A 14,548-nucleotide genomic window follows, 5' to 3' on the forward strand; every position below is an offset into this window, starting at 1 on the left:
GATGAAGTTGTTATTTTTCAAGATCGATATGGTAAACTAAAAACCAGCAATATCAAATGGAATGATATAGTCCGGCGAGTACTTGGTGCAGTTGCAGATAATATTCCCGTGTTTACTGATAGCGGCAAAATCAGAGATTCAAGTATGTCACTTAAAACCATCAGAGATGAAATTGCAAAAAGTGTTGCTAATCGCGTGAGAAACACCGGTGACACGATGACAGGTGAACTCAACATGAGCGGGAACAAAATAGTAGCTGTAACAGCTCCAAAATCTGACAACGACGTCGCAAACAAACTATACGTTGACGACGTGGATGGAAAACTATCCACGCTACGGGCCGAGTATGACGTTCACGTAACCGGTTTTACAAGGCTTCGAAGAAATTTTCAGAAAACCGATGATGCCATAAATAAGTTCTTTGGAACTCCTTTCGTCATTGACATGAAACTCGTTGATATCAAAAGTAACCTAGACACGATCAAACGAACACAGCTAGACATCGTAGCGGGAATTCCTGAGATTATCAATAAAATCAATCTGATTAAAATTCCAGCTGAAATATCTCCCGGGCATATCACAAACATCGTATACACGGTATCATCGGGATTCGCAACATGGTCAAAACAGAATAATACTATCGAATATACCGCAACAACCACTGGCGTGTACAGGCTGTCTGTGTTTAGTGCTGCAAAATTTGAAATATTTACAACGTTTCCATGGCGTCATTCCACAGACAGGTTTTCCGGGGTTGTATCTGTTATATTAAATATCGGATTCAAAGAAATATTTATCCTGGAAGCAGATGATAAGACATTAACCGCAACATCCTTCTGGTGGTGTTTGGAATTTGTAGCTGAAACACCTCAATTGGTTACTGCATAAAAATATATATGGACGGTGCACAATACAGATACAATCAAGCGCGTGAATGGCAGGCTGCGCTAAAAGATCAAGTTGATCAATATACAGTAAAAGTAAAAAAATATCGACGACGATTGGTTATCGTTGATGTGATTGTTTATTCAGTATCCGCTGTTGTTGCTGGAACCGGTGTAATATTATCAGCGTTAACAACGATGGCACCAGTAGTTGTAACTATCTGTATTTCGGCAGCAACAACTATTGCAGGTGTGCTTGGTATCATCACAAAAAAAATATGTACTTGTACGAACGAAAAGTTATCCGATTACAAAATAAAATTACATACAGTGACGGTAGCATACTCGAAATTATCCTCGTTGTTATCAGCGAGTCTCAGTGATGGAATTATATCTGATTTCGAATTTTCAATGATGACCAAAATATACGATGAAGGTATTAAAGATACAAGTATCAATAATGACAGAATTACTCCAGCAGATCGTGACCAACACAACTCCGCCAAAGATAACGATGATCTCGGTAAGTTCAACTAATCCTGAATTTAGTGTTAATTTTCCTACTGCAATTCCAGTAAAAGAAATAGCACTTGCACAATTACGAGTATATTACAGCTGGCCAAATATCAGATCAAAATCATTTAATGGTACACCAGCAAATAATTCGCTTGTATTTACTAACAAGAACAAAACCGATGGAACACCTGACTGGGTTGTTGTTGGAATACCAACCGGCAGTTACCAGATTGAAGAGATCGGTGAGGAATTTGCGCGTAGAATAAAATCAATAACGGGAAAGGAATCAAAAATATCAATAAACGTTCATGAGCCGACGTTGTCCTCGACGGTTGAAATAAACTCGCCTGATTATGCCGTTGATATTTATCAATCCACGATAAGATCCGTGCTAGGATGGCCTGAAATTCCCCCGGTGCATAAAGGACCACCAGAACCAACTCGGGATGATTTTACGTCAAAGACCAGTCTTCGTCATGATATTAAAATGAATTCAGAATGGCTAGATTACATAGAAGTAAAACCAGGATGGAGGGGGGGAGCACCTGTATATGATCCTAGAGCTCTTTTGTATAATCTTAATGAACGTGTTATTGCTTTGAATATTGATTCTATATTTGCTTCAATAAACTTAGACCATGAAATACAAGTAAATAATTTACGTGATAGTTTTCAAGAGTATTTATTTGATTCAACATCTGCGCGCGATAATATTATTAGGTACATAGAAGTTTTAAATTATATAGTTAATTCTTCTGAAGTTATCTATAACAGAATTAGAGATATGGTTCTTAAGTCATCAAGCGATTATAAAAAATCCTTCACAGCCAAGTACAAAATACCCGAAGCTGACATTGTAACGTTTAAGTTTCCTGATTATAATCCGGATAAATTAAGAAAATCTGTCAATGATGTCATTGATGAGTTTTTTCCTAAAATACTCGATGCATGGAGAAAATTAATTCCACCAGCAGCTGTTCTTAGACATGATAATGATCCACACGGCGGCGGAAGACACGTATCCCCGCGAATCGTTAATATAACACCGACGGTCGCGGTCAATCTGGTTTGTGACGTAATCGATGGCAGCTATCAAATAGATCTCGGAAGATCAAATCAAGCTCAACAAGGATACATCCTGTACACGTTCACACCACAAGTTCCCCCTGGAAATTTAATCGTGCAAGAACCAACTAATCCCGTGTATTTGCGGTGTCACAATAATATGTTAACACGAATCAATTTTAAACTCACAGACCACCTTAATCGCTTGATTGACATACGTGAAGAAGAGCTTGTAATAAATCTGTATGTAAAGTCGTAAAGACTTTTGTCGTAGATCTTCATGTGGAGGAGGGTTTTTACACACGAGGATTTCTTAACAGTTAGAAGAACATTTGTAACGGAGATCAGAATCAAATTCAATCAACTTAAAAAAATATTTTATTATTACTGGCACAAATTTGTGTTTGGTACAAATTAATCGGCCTAGGCCTTAGTTGCCTAGGCAACTAAAAAAGCTGGTCGATGAAAGTAAAATTAAAATTTCTATCACAAAAAAAATAATATTTATTAATTTTACTGAAATTGTACAAATTACTTGATTTTGACTACCAACTACCCCCTCAGAAACATAAAAATGCATGAACTACTTGATTTTGACTACCAACTACCCCGTCAGAAACATAAAAATGCATGAACTACTTGATTTTGACTACCAACTACCCCGTCAAAATCAAGAAAGTTCTAACCTTGTCAAATTGTTCCTAACAAATTTTATTTATTATAAATTAATTTTATTTATTTATTTACTGAGATTTTTATTTTTTTTTTACTAAAATACAACGAAATTGCTCAATTTTCCTGATTTTGACTACCAACTACCCCGTCAGAAATCAAGTAATTTGTGCATTTTTCTTTGATTTTGACTACCAACTACCCCGTCAGAATCAAGTAATTTGTGCATTTTTCTTGATTTTAGTAAAAAAAAAATAAATCCTCAGTAAAAATAAAATTTATAATAAATAAAATTTATAATAAATAAAATTTATTAGGAACAATTTGACAAGGTTAGAACTTTCTTGATTTTGACTATCAATACACGTGGTCAGCGTTGACATGGACCCCAGTTACCAAAACTTTCATTTTCATTATCATCAGTAACGAGGTTACCTTGGATCGTTTCACCAACGAAGTTACCTTGGATCGTTTCACCAACGAAGTTACCTTGGATCGTTTCACCAACGAAGTTACCTTGGATCGTTTCACCAGTAACGAAGTTACTCGCTGACATTATTTTTCTTAATTGTCTTATGCGAGTACTAATCGTTTTCTTTGCCTCATACTCGTGGGATAATAACGACTTAATTCTTTCTACGGCGGTAGAAAGAGGAACGAACTCCTTCACATGATCATCTTCTACGGTAGCTAGCGACTGAAACATTGCCGATTGAATCCGTTTCATGAGCCTGTATTCAGATGATAGTGTGTGTGTCCCCATGGTTTTACGTTCTTGTAAAATCTCAAAGTCAGAAACTATTTTTTCAGGATTAAGTTCATCAGATATATTAATTCCATCTTTTTTTAATTTTTTAATAGCGACAATTACATCATTGATATTTTCATGGTTCATTATATAATATATATAAATCTTTAAAATAAAAAAAAATATCCCAGACCCCCTTCGAGTTCGTCGGGATGTTTCTGGGACAGCACAAACATATAACTTAATTAAGGTACGCTCAGCAAAATCACACCCATAATAATTAATCCAGTGGGTGATACGAAAAATAGGTATCAACAACCAGTCAATATTGTGGTTGTGAATTTGCTGAGCGGAGGGGTTCTTGCGGTTCCCCCCACTATTATAAAAATCGCAATTATGCGCACCACCGACAAATTGTCAGCCATGGGGGTTTGATCCTGGACCGCGAGCGCCACAGTCCAATACCATACTGATCGAGCTATCAAACCTTGTTACGAACATATGTTTCGGAAGTTAATATATAGCTAAGGAACCAATATTTACACTAAACAGCGGTTTCTGAATCATAACAGTTTCTGCATTTATAACAGTTTCTGCATTTATAACAGTTTCTGAATAATAGTTTCTGAATAATAGTTTCTGTATTTGTAGCGGTTTCTGTATTTATAACAGTTTCTGCATTTATAACAGTTTCTGAATAATAGTTTCTGTATTTGTAGCGGTTTCTGTATTTATAACAGTTTCTGTATTTAACAGTTTCTGTATTTGCAGCGGTTTCTGGATAATAACAGTTTCTGTATTTATAACGGTTTCTGTATTTAACAGTTTCTGTATTTGCAGCGGTTTCTGGATAATAACAGTTTCTGTATTTGTAGCAGACCGAAAATCAATAATATAGTGGCATTAATGCACCAGTCAAGGAACTTTCCAGAATTGTAAGTTCAGTGAACACACAACTGCAGGTCAATTACAATGAGTAACGATTTCTGTTTACACACAACTTCCTACGGATCATGTGTTGTATGATGGGAAAATATTTAAAAACCATAAATAATACTTCTACGAGTAATTAGTTAAACTGACTAATTACAATCATAAAAAACCAACCATCTACGAAGAAAACTATATATTACAAAGTAATCTCCCCTTAAATCAAAAATTCAGTAGTGTATGGAGGACCTCTGTGACATAAATTAAAAAAAATTAATTCAATGTGGTGATGATAGTTAATAATGTGGTGATGATAGTTAATAATGTGGTGATGATAGTTATTGATACTGAAATGTGATTTTCTGTTTATATTTTTTCGAGAGAGCTGTTTTATATATATTTTCTGCCACTCTTTGTACTGATTGCGGGTGAATATCAAAATATGTCGCAGCCGCGTTCATAGACTGAAACATAATTACTTTACCGGTTTCTATGTTTGTAGAAATTACCACCCTCTTTCCGATTGTCTTACATCTTCCTGTATTTCCACGTGTATTATTCTCGCTGTAAGAGATAGCTTGTAAATTGGATAAATTATTGTTTTGAGTGTCCCCGTCAATATGATCAATAACAAGACCATCATTGATCAACCCCCTGTGACACTCGTAGATGAAACGATGACAATGATATCTTTTCTTTCCAACTGTGAACCTTAGATAGCCAGTATTAGAAACAACGCCAACTGGTCTCTTCAACCTGCAATTTCTGATGATACCATTAATATTTGATTCATAGTTTGTTATGACAGGATGTGGGACAAATATATTTTGCTCCATTATAATAATATTATATGTTTAAATCATTGTTTGTCTGAAATCTTGATATATAATCCTCCACGGATTTTATAGCGTTTTCACCGCTATTATTTTTTTTGTCATAATATCTTTTAAGTTCTCTGAACCGTTTCCCGCCACACTTTCCACATAATTTTGTCTTTCCTCGCACTCCAATACCACACCGTAGACATGGTATTGGTCCTAGACTTCCTCGTCGTATGTTTTGTGAGTGCATCCAACAATATTCCTTTCTACAGGATTTGTTGCATCGATTTACTGAGCCGATCATCAACCATCTACATTGGGACATTGTATATATAATTTTCTTTATTTAAATATTTGTTTTAGTTATATGAACGAGTTTGAGAGATTATCCCAAACTAGGCCTGTTAAGTATAAATTCAACCTTGACAGATTATCTTCTGACTTGCCAGTACGAGATCTGGTTGATCCGAAAAATAAAAGTTTGATCTCGAAAATTCATGACGCTAAGAAAGAATTTTACACGGATGGTGCATCTCATACATGGTCAACGTTCAAGATTATACGCCCTGACTCCGTCAGGGACACTGACTTTGTCAGTGTCGACTCCGTCAAGGACGCTGTCACGGACGCTACAATGAATGACAAGCGAGCGGCAACTATCATTAACTACATCGCTGAATACGAGGGCAATCAAAAATATTTATTCAGAGTAAAATTTATTGTATTAACAGAAACAGATAGTTGGATTATCCGTGACAAATATGATCCTGTCCTTGGCAATAATAAAACTATCATATTAAGTAAAAATTCCAGACCGGGTCTATTGACTGGTATTGATAAACCGTATTATGAACGAGCATATCCTGTAACAGCGGTTATTTATGGAATTTATGAGATAAATAAAAAACCCAACGTTGATAAACTAGCGCCGATGAAATTATCATCCTTGACCTTGTCAAGGTTAAATTGTGTGGCTGAACGAGTAATAGAACACTTTACAAACGCGATGCGTGGAAATGGATTAACTGATTTAAGGCGTGAAAAAATAAACTCGTGGGCTGATTCAGTTAAGGATACTGGTGCTACAATAAAAGATGTTGCTGAGTTAGGAAAAATATTAAAATTTCCAATAACCGTAGCAACAATAACGGGAGAAGTACTGTACCAGTCGAAATATAAATCGAAAGGAGCTCCAATAAATATTATCGATCATAACGCACACGCATGGACTAACGCAGTAACAATATTTCCACGTGATCGAACTGTTAGATTTTATCCCACAGAATTATCTGTGGCAGATAATTCTGTGGCAGATAATTCTGTGGCAGAATTATCTGTGGCAGATATGAGTATGTTTGATTTTATTAACGAAATAAGTAAAACCGATCCTGTATCGGTATGGTTATTCAAAAGTAATGAGGAGGGTGAATTTGATCAGTTTGTCAAACCGAGTGGTGAAATATATCGCACAGAATCCCTCCATGACGAGATGAAAAATCTTGCGACGTTTTTACAGTGCAAGCACGCGGAAAATACTGACAAATTACTAACTAATTGTTTTACCGTTCCATCTGTTGCGGCTCATTTCGCCAGGGAACGAAATTCATGGAAACCAACACGATTTGATTTACTCGAGGACGTACGTGCAAGTTGCGTCGAATATGGACATGGCGGATTATGGAATACCAAATATAATTACAATGATGTTATTTCGGTTGATATGGTTGCATGTTATCCAGGAAGTTTTCTGGGATACGGAGATTGTTCTACGTACTTTGAAAGATTTGGTCATCCTACAAACGAGATGACGCGAGTGGCAATTAATGGACCATTACCTGATTTTGATCTGACTGGATTCGCCTGTATTGAATCATTCGAGTTTAACGAAAATCTTCACAAGATTTGTTATGTTTGGTTTGGCAGACATTTTTGTGAAAAACGTTGGGCACCTATAGTTCTGTTGCGATATATGCTAGATTGTATGATACTGACATCGTTGGTGGTCAGTGAGGCAATTATATCATATCATGCACAGACCAAAATTTGGTTGCCCATGTCAGATTCTGAAGTTATTAGCGAGTTTAAGGACGATATTCCTAATAAACTCAAAACCGCAAAAGATCTCGGTAGAAAAATTATAGGTAAATTTACTCAAGGTGGTGCATATGATTATAAAAGACATCACGCACGATTAATTTTAGATGATGCCGAGTACGATTTTATAATCGCTGATACAACGGCGAAAAATACATTTGTAAATCGAGAGAGTGTTTATTTATCCGACGGAACAAAATTAGGTACGATCGTTAGTTACATAAATGACGTATCCCCGCAATATACTCATCTAAGATCTTCCATGTTGGCTTATGTTTCTATAAATTTATTATCGATGATTAATAGATTTCCTAAGACCGCAGTCAGAGTCGCAACGGACTCGTTTTATATTTCAAGTAAATATTTAGAACCTGTTATGAAATTTACAAGTAATGATGAACGATGGGGTTCGTGGAGAATAAAAAAGGAACTATTACACAATTATACAGAATCAGCAGATGTTCCAGTGAGAGATGTTTATCGTGAGGGTAATAAAATATCAGAAATGTCGAAGGCACCATCGTTGAGTGATCCAATAACCAGATATAAGACAGTATATCTCAATGGACCTGGTGGATGCGGCAAAACAACTCGAACAATTAATGTTTTTAGAAATTCAGATATAATCGTGCTGACACCCACACATAGACTTGCACGTGAGATGAAACAGCGGCAAGTACAATCGTGTACGTATCATAGTTTCTTTCGGTGGCGCGGAGATACATGGACTCCTGAACGGATGGGAGAAAAATATATACCTAAAATAATTATTTGGGATGAGATATGCACGGTGTCATTGGATACATTAAAAATGTTTCTTGATTGGTTGTTGACGAAAAATACCGCTATAATAATGTGTGGCGATCATGGTCAACCTCCGCCTTTTGTTGGACCATCTCCACATGACTGGTTAAAAAATTTCGTTGATTATTACGAAGAAATAGATGATGATCATAGAGCTCTTGATGCAAATTTGAAGGAGTTTAAAAAATTAATCAGATTACAATCAAACAAAATTCAGTGTGAAATATTACGTGGAGTGATCTCAGAGACATCAATGAGTGATTTTTTGAACTCATGGAGACCCAACGATTTAATCGTAGCAAGTAGAAAAATAATCAGAGACGCTTTACAACAGCAGTTATTTCAACTACATAAAGAACAATATTCAGAATTACCCGTACCGTTGTGTTATAGACCATCAGATACACGAAAACAGAATATTAATGTCGATATTCCAGGACCCTTGACAGAGTCAAGGAAACAAAATCTCGTATTAAATGATATTGTCGCCGTTGATATCAGTGTGGTCGAAGATGCATTACGCGCTGACAAATCTCCATGGGTGTTGGGATACGCCATGACAATCCACTCGTCACAGGGATTAACTATTTCTGATACACGAGTCTGGATTGTAGACGATCGCATCGAGTGGTCAAATTTAGTTTATTTAGCGGTATCGAGGGTCAGAAATATATCTCAATTACGTAGAATTATAATCCCTGAAATCGTTGATAAATTTAACATCATTGATGATGATATAATAAGAAAAAAATTAATCGGATACAAACAATCTGATAAAAAAAATAAACGTGACTTTGATCTTGATGTTGAATTTATTATTGAGTTAAAACAGCAGCAGAACAATCATTGCACCAGTTGTAATTGTATAATGTTATGGCGATATTCGAATAATGATTCAAGACAATTTACCGTAGATAGAAAAGATAATAGTCGCGGTCATACACGAGAAAATACCATGTTAACCTGTCTTGAGTGTAATCGACGTAGAGGCGCTAGTTAAGTGATCGAAATCACCGGAGTGATCGCGGCGGTAGTTGTGTATCCGCGGGAATTATTTGTAGTTGTTCACGTGTAAATCCACGTTGAGGAGCAGCAGAATCTAATCTGTAGATTGCAGGTCTGGAAACGCCTACATTTCTTCCAGTGGATCTTGTCACGGTAGATATTTTGTGTGTGGTAACACTCCAAATAGGATCAGTTGCTCTCGCGCTACCACCTTCAAGTTCACCAGGCTCATATAAATATCTGACTGTGACATCACCTAATATTTTTTGTTTTCCAGCATCTTTCCGTTGTGTTCGTATACTTTTTTTTGTGACCGCGCTAATGGGTTTCATGTTGGTTGTTCGTGTGATCTCATTATTTAATGCAGCTATCACGATTGGTAATCTTGCAACCCATTCGCGAGATCTTTTATCCTGAATAAATTCCCTCGCGTATTGATATCCAAATAACCGTTCAGCAAGTGTTCGATTAAATCGCTCAACAATTGCCTGATCACGGTGAATTGCAGTATGACCTCGTCGTATTTTGGTATTATGTTGTTTCATCAACGATGATACTGGACCAAGAAATTCCTTGCCAGGATCAACCTGTAGTAGCTGTGGCCATCGTAGACCACCTTGTGGTCCGAGTCCTCGTTGATAAATTCGTTCAAACGCATCGGCTACTTCAGATGATGTTTTCGCCGATAGCGGCTCTGCTTCTTTATATCTACTTGCAACATCAACTACGGTTAGCGCGTACTTGTACGTTTTTCCACGCACAGTATCATGCGGTAAAAACAGAATATCAGCTTGATGAACTTCATTAGGAACACTGACATCGAAATACGAGTACTGAATTTGTTTAGGACGTGGTAGATAAATTTGCCATATTGCTTGTTTAGATAACCACGTTTTAGCAGTAGAATGTTTAACCGATGCTGCATCAGCAAGTTTATCAATTGCTGCTTTGCCTCTCCAGTATCCTCTCGGTGAATAATAAATTGATTCCATTATTAATTACCAGCCCCAATCGCTAATTTACCTTTCATCGAGGATCTTACTAACCAATTAGCTAATGATTCTCTAATATTTTTATTTTTTATGGAATTTAATGAATGAATTAATTTTACATCTGCAATATGCCTATCTTGTAGATTTTTACTTTTATAAGCTACATCATGAGCATGACAAGCTCGATCAATAGCGTTTATTGGTTCCTCGCCTGGTTTTGGTTGATCTTGATTATCGAGCCTGATATCAAGTCGAGTACCAGGACCGCAATAATTATATCCTGGTAGATGTTTTTCTCCGCTGTATTTAGCCCATGGAGCACCTGGAAACTTTGACATCAAATTAGCAATATCACCACCGCGCTTATTAGGTAAAAAGGAAAATTTCTTTCTACAGCACATAGAACATTTTCCACCGTACGCTATTTTTTTATTTTTTGTTGTAACCGTAGCTAAATCAATAGTTGGAGTTTTAACTTTACAGCGTAAACAATATAAATTCATGTTATAATATATATGGATATAATTGATTTCTCAGCAACTCGGCAGCGAGAGCCAGTTAAGCATCATCCTGCGCTACCGAACTCCATCAGAATGATTATCATAGGACCATCTGGATCGGGTAAGACGCAATTATTACTTAATCTGATAATGAGATGGTTGAAATGGGATAAGTTGTATTTAGTAGCACCATCCGTTGATGATCAACGATGTTATGATGTACTTAAAGATTTCAATGAAAACGCGCGATTACTGGATGAAGATAATGATGTTATAGAGTTTATAACCGATATTGATGAAGCACCATCCGTAGATTCCATAGATGGATTTATTAATAATTTAGTTGTGTACGACGATGTGATGCTAGATAAACAATCAAATCCAGCCAGAATATTTTCCCGAGGAAGACATAAAAATACAGACGTGATCTATGTTACTCAACGATATACACAAATACCAAAAGTGATCAGAGACAACTGCAACATTTTAGTTGTGTTTAATGGCGTAGACACACACACGTTGCGAAATATTCATCAAACATGGTGTGGTGGTGACATGGATATAATTAAATTCAAAAATTTCTTCTCACGAGCGCAAGCTACCCCGCATGGATTTATAACAATAAATTTACATGATCCAAGAACAAGATATCGTGTGGGTATTGATAAAATATTTGGGTAACAGGGGTGATGATAAAATTAAATTTAATTAAATAGATATCATTAATATAATGAACAACTGTGCGTGGCTGCGTCAGGGAACAACAGATAAATGCAACAAAAGGTGCCGTGGAGAATATTGCAAGAAACATAATTATCTTATAAAGAAAAATCCTCATGCTGGTCCACGAAGATGTGTTGGATGTAACAACGGCGTTAGAGGATTATATCAGATTTGCAAAAATTGCGGTGGAGATCGATACAGAAGTTTGATGATATATTATAAACACAGAAAGAACATAAATCCCAAAGTAGAAAAACCACCATCAGAACTTGAATATTACTTGAAACATAGAACAAATTCCCATGATTCAGATGAAGATGAAACAGATGAAGATTCCCATGATTCAGATGATGATTCCCAATATTGATAGCAGCAGAGAGGGGCGTCTACGGTTCTGTTTGGGACAAACAATAATCGTAGACGTGGTAATTGACCTCTATGAGTGGTCACTATTTTTTTTGGTAAAACACAAGGGTGACCATTCCCCTAAGTGGTCTGTTCACCCTCTCTGCTGCTTCCTGAGCAAATCGTAACATTCAAACGAAGGGGATTTAAACCTGACTAAATAGTGACATCGAAACGAAAGGAGAAAATTTTTTTTAAACCTTTAGAATAGGGTAGAGGGGGGCAAAACGCCTCCGTGGGGTAAAACGCTCTTAATCCATCCTGACGCCCCTGCGCTAGAAAATGGCTTGGTCTTTATACAGCAAGATTCCCCAGGTTACACAGGCCTTGTAAATGGCGGCCATTGTTGTATGCACTGCACGCATGGTTTTTATGCAAGAATATTACTTTTTTGGCATCTTCCTGTGAAAATGTTCAATCCATTTGTTTGCAGTATTTTTGACTGAAACTACCTAAAGAAAACAGGGTACGTATGTTTTTAAACATTATAGTATAGAGATGCATTATGTATAATATTTCATGATTCGCAGCAGTTGTTAATTCCGCCTATTCTTAAATTGTCAATGCTGTACGATAGGGGCAAAACGCCCCCAATAGGGGGCGTGTTGCCCCATAACTGTTTAAATGTTGTACACGTTTTAACTAACCGTTCATATGCCTAAAATTATTCTATACAGTTTTTCAGATGGTGCGAACTTACAGAAGAAAAACTGATCGAGGAAATTATGGGGCACTAGCTCTAAAAGCGGCTCTTGAAGCAATTCATTCTGGAATTTCATTGAAAGCTGCTGCCAGGAATTATGGAATTCCAGCTAAAACATTGTGTTAACATAGAGATTTGAAGGTTTCTCAACCTGGAGTGTCAAAATCTGAAAGTAAGACTACTGTTTTCAAGCCTGCTTATGAGTTACTTCTAGTTGAGCAAATCCAGTCCATAGAAAAGGCATTATTTGGACTTACCACAATTGACGTACGACGTTTGGCATACAACTTAGCGGTTCATCTGAATATTAAAAACCATCCATTTCAAGGCAATGCAGCAGGTATTGTTTGGCTGAACGGCTTTATGAAAAGACATCCAAATCTAGCCATCAGAGCTCTAGAGGAAACCAGTGTCAGCAGAGCCGTGGGCTTTAACCGGCCACAGGTAGTTAATTTTTACCAAGTATATAAGGAATCTCTTGACGCAACACTTGCTGATGGTCTCAGAATATGGAACATGGATGAAACAGGCATTAGTACTGTTCACAAGCCAGTAAACATCATTGCATCGAAAGTTGTTAGATCAGTTGGTAAAGTTACAAGTGGTGAACGTGGTCAAACCATTACTGTAATATGTGCCATGAATGCGGCAGGTACCTCTGCACCGACAGCATTTATCTACCCACGTAAATGAATGGTTCCATCACTGATGAATGGCTCACCAGCCGGATCACTAGGCTTGTGTAGCCCAAGTGGGTGGACTGTCAGTCGTATTTTCTTGCAATGGCTGGAACATTTCACTTCTTTTGTGAAATCCACAAAGGATTAATAAGGTTATGATCATTTCTGACAATGCAAAAACATTAACTGAACCAAGCAAATCTGTTGAATTTCTGCTAACTGGTAGTTCTACAGCCACTGTGGATGGGTCGGGTAATCCAGAGACAGACCAAACAATTTATACTCAGTCACCTGATAATCAACAAACACATCACTCTGCCATCACCGTCGAGGAGACAGACAATCGGAAAATATTTGAGGAAGATATTCTTGCTGGAAGAACGGAATGTGTTACCTTGGGGGTATCTGATAACGAATACAAAAGTGCAGACGATTCAGCATTTATGAACATATTACTTAAACTTTCGCCAAAGCCTAGAATATACAGTCAGCGCACAAGAAAGCGAAAGGCAGAATAAGCCATGAACTTAGTATCATCACCATATAAATAGATGCTTATTGAAAAGCAAAGAAAGACGATAACAAATACAAAAGGCAAATGTTACAGGACTGTACAGGCAAGTGGGAGCAAACGGAATGAAACCAAAGTTTCAAAACAGAAAGAAATAAAAGAAGCAGACATGTAGAGAGGACAACAAGATAGGTAGAAAACCATCTAAGACTATGAAGACAACTTGTATACATGACCATGAAAAGGGAAAAAAGCTTCGGGTCCAAAGTCAGTTGCTAAACATGATCTTGACTTGTCAGCAGACACAACATATAATAAAGACAACATTTGTGGAAACTGCGAATTTGAGTATGGAGGAAGTGATGATCCCTTAATAGAAGATTCCTGGTCGCAGAGCAAGAAATGTTCCAGGTGGTGCCATGAATCATGTGGCACCACCCTCAATATGCAATTTTTCTGTGCTAAGTGTGAGTAATAAAGAATTTTCCAGAAGCA

General features: G+C 36.9%; 1 long non-coding RNA gene across 1 annotated transcript; it reads left to right on the forward strand.

The window, feature by feature from the left end:
* Positions 1-12,307: 12,307 nt before the first annotated feature.
* LOC149779428 (uncharacterized) lies at positions 12,308-14,548 on the forward strand. Its single transcript, XR_016415649.1, has 2 exons — positions 12,308-12,625; positions 12,837-14,548. It is a non-coding gene; the product is annotated as an uncharacterized LOC149779428 (long non-coding RNA).

The sequence above is a fragment of the Sinohyriopsis cumingii genome, chromosome 17 (genome assembly GCF_028554795.1).
Source record: "Sinohyriopsis cumingii isolate HCF-2022 chromosome 17, ASM2855479v2, whole genome shotgun sequence".
Classification (NCBI taxonomy): Eukaryota; Metazoa; Mollusca; class Bivalvia; order Unionida; family Unionidae; genus Sinohyriopsis; species Sinohyriopsis cumingii.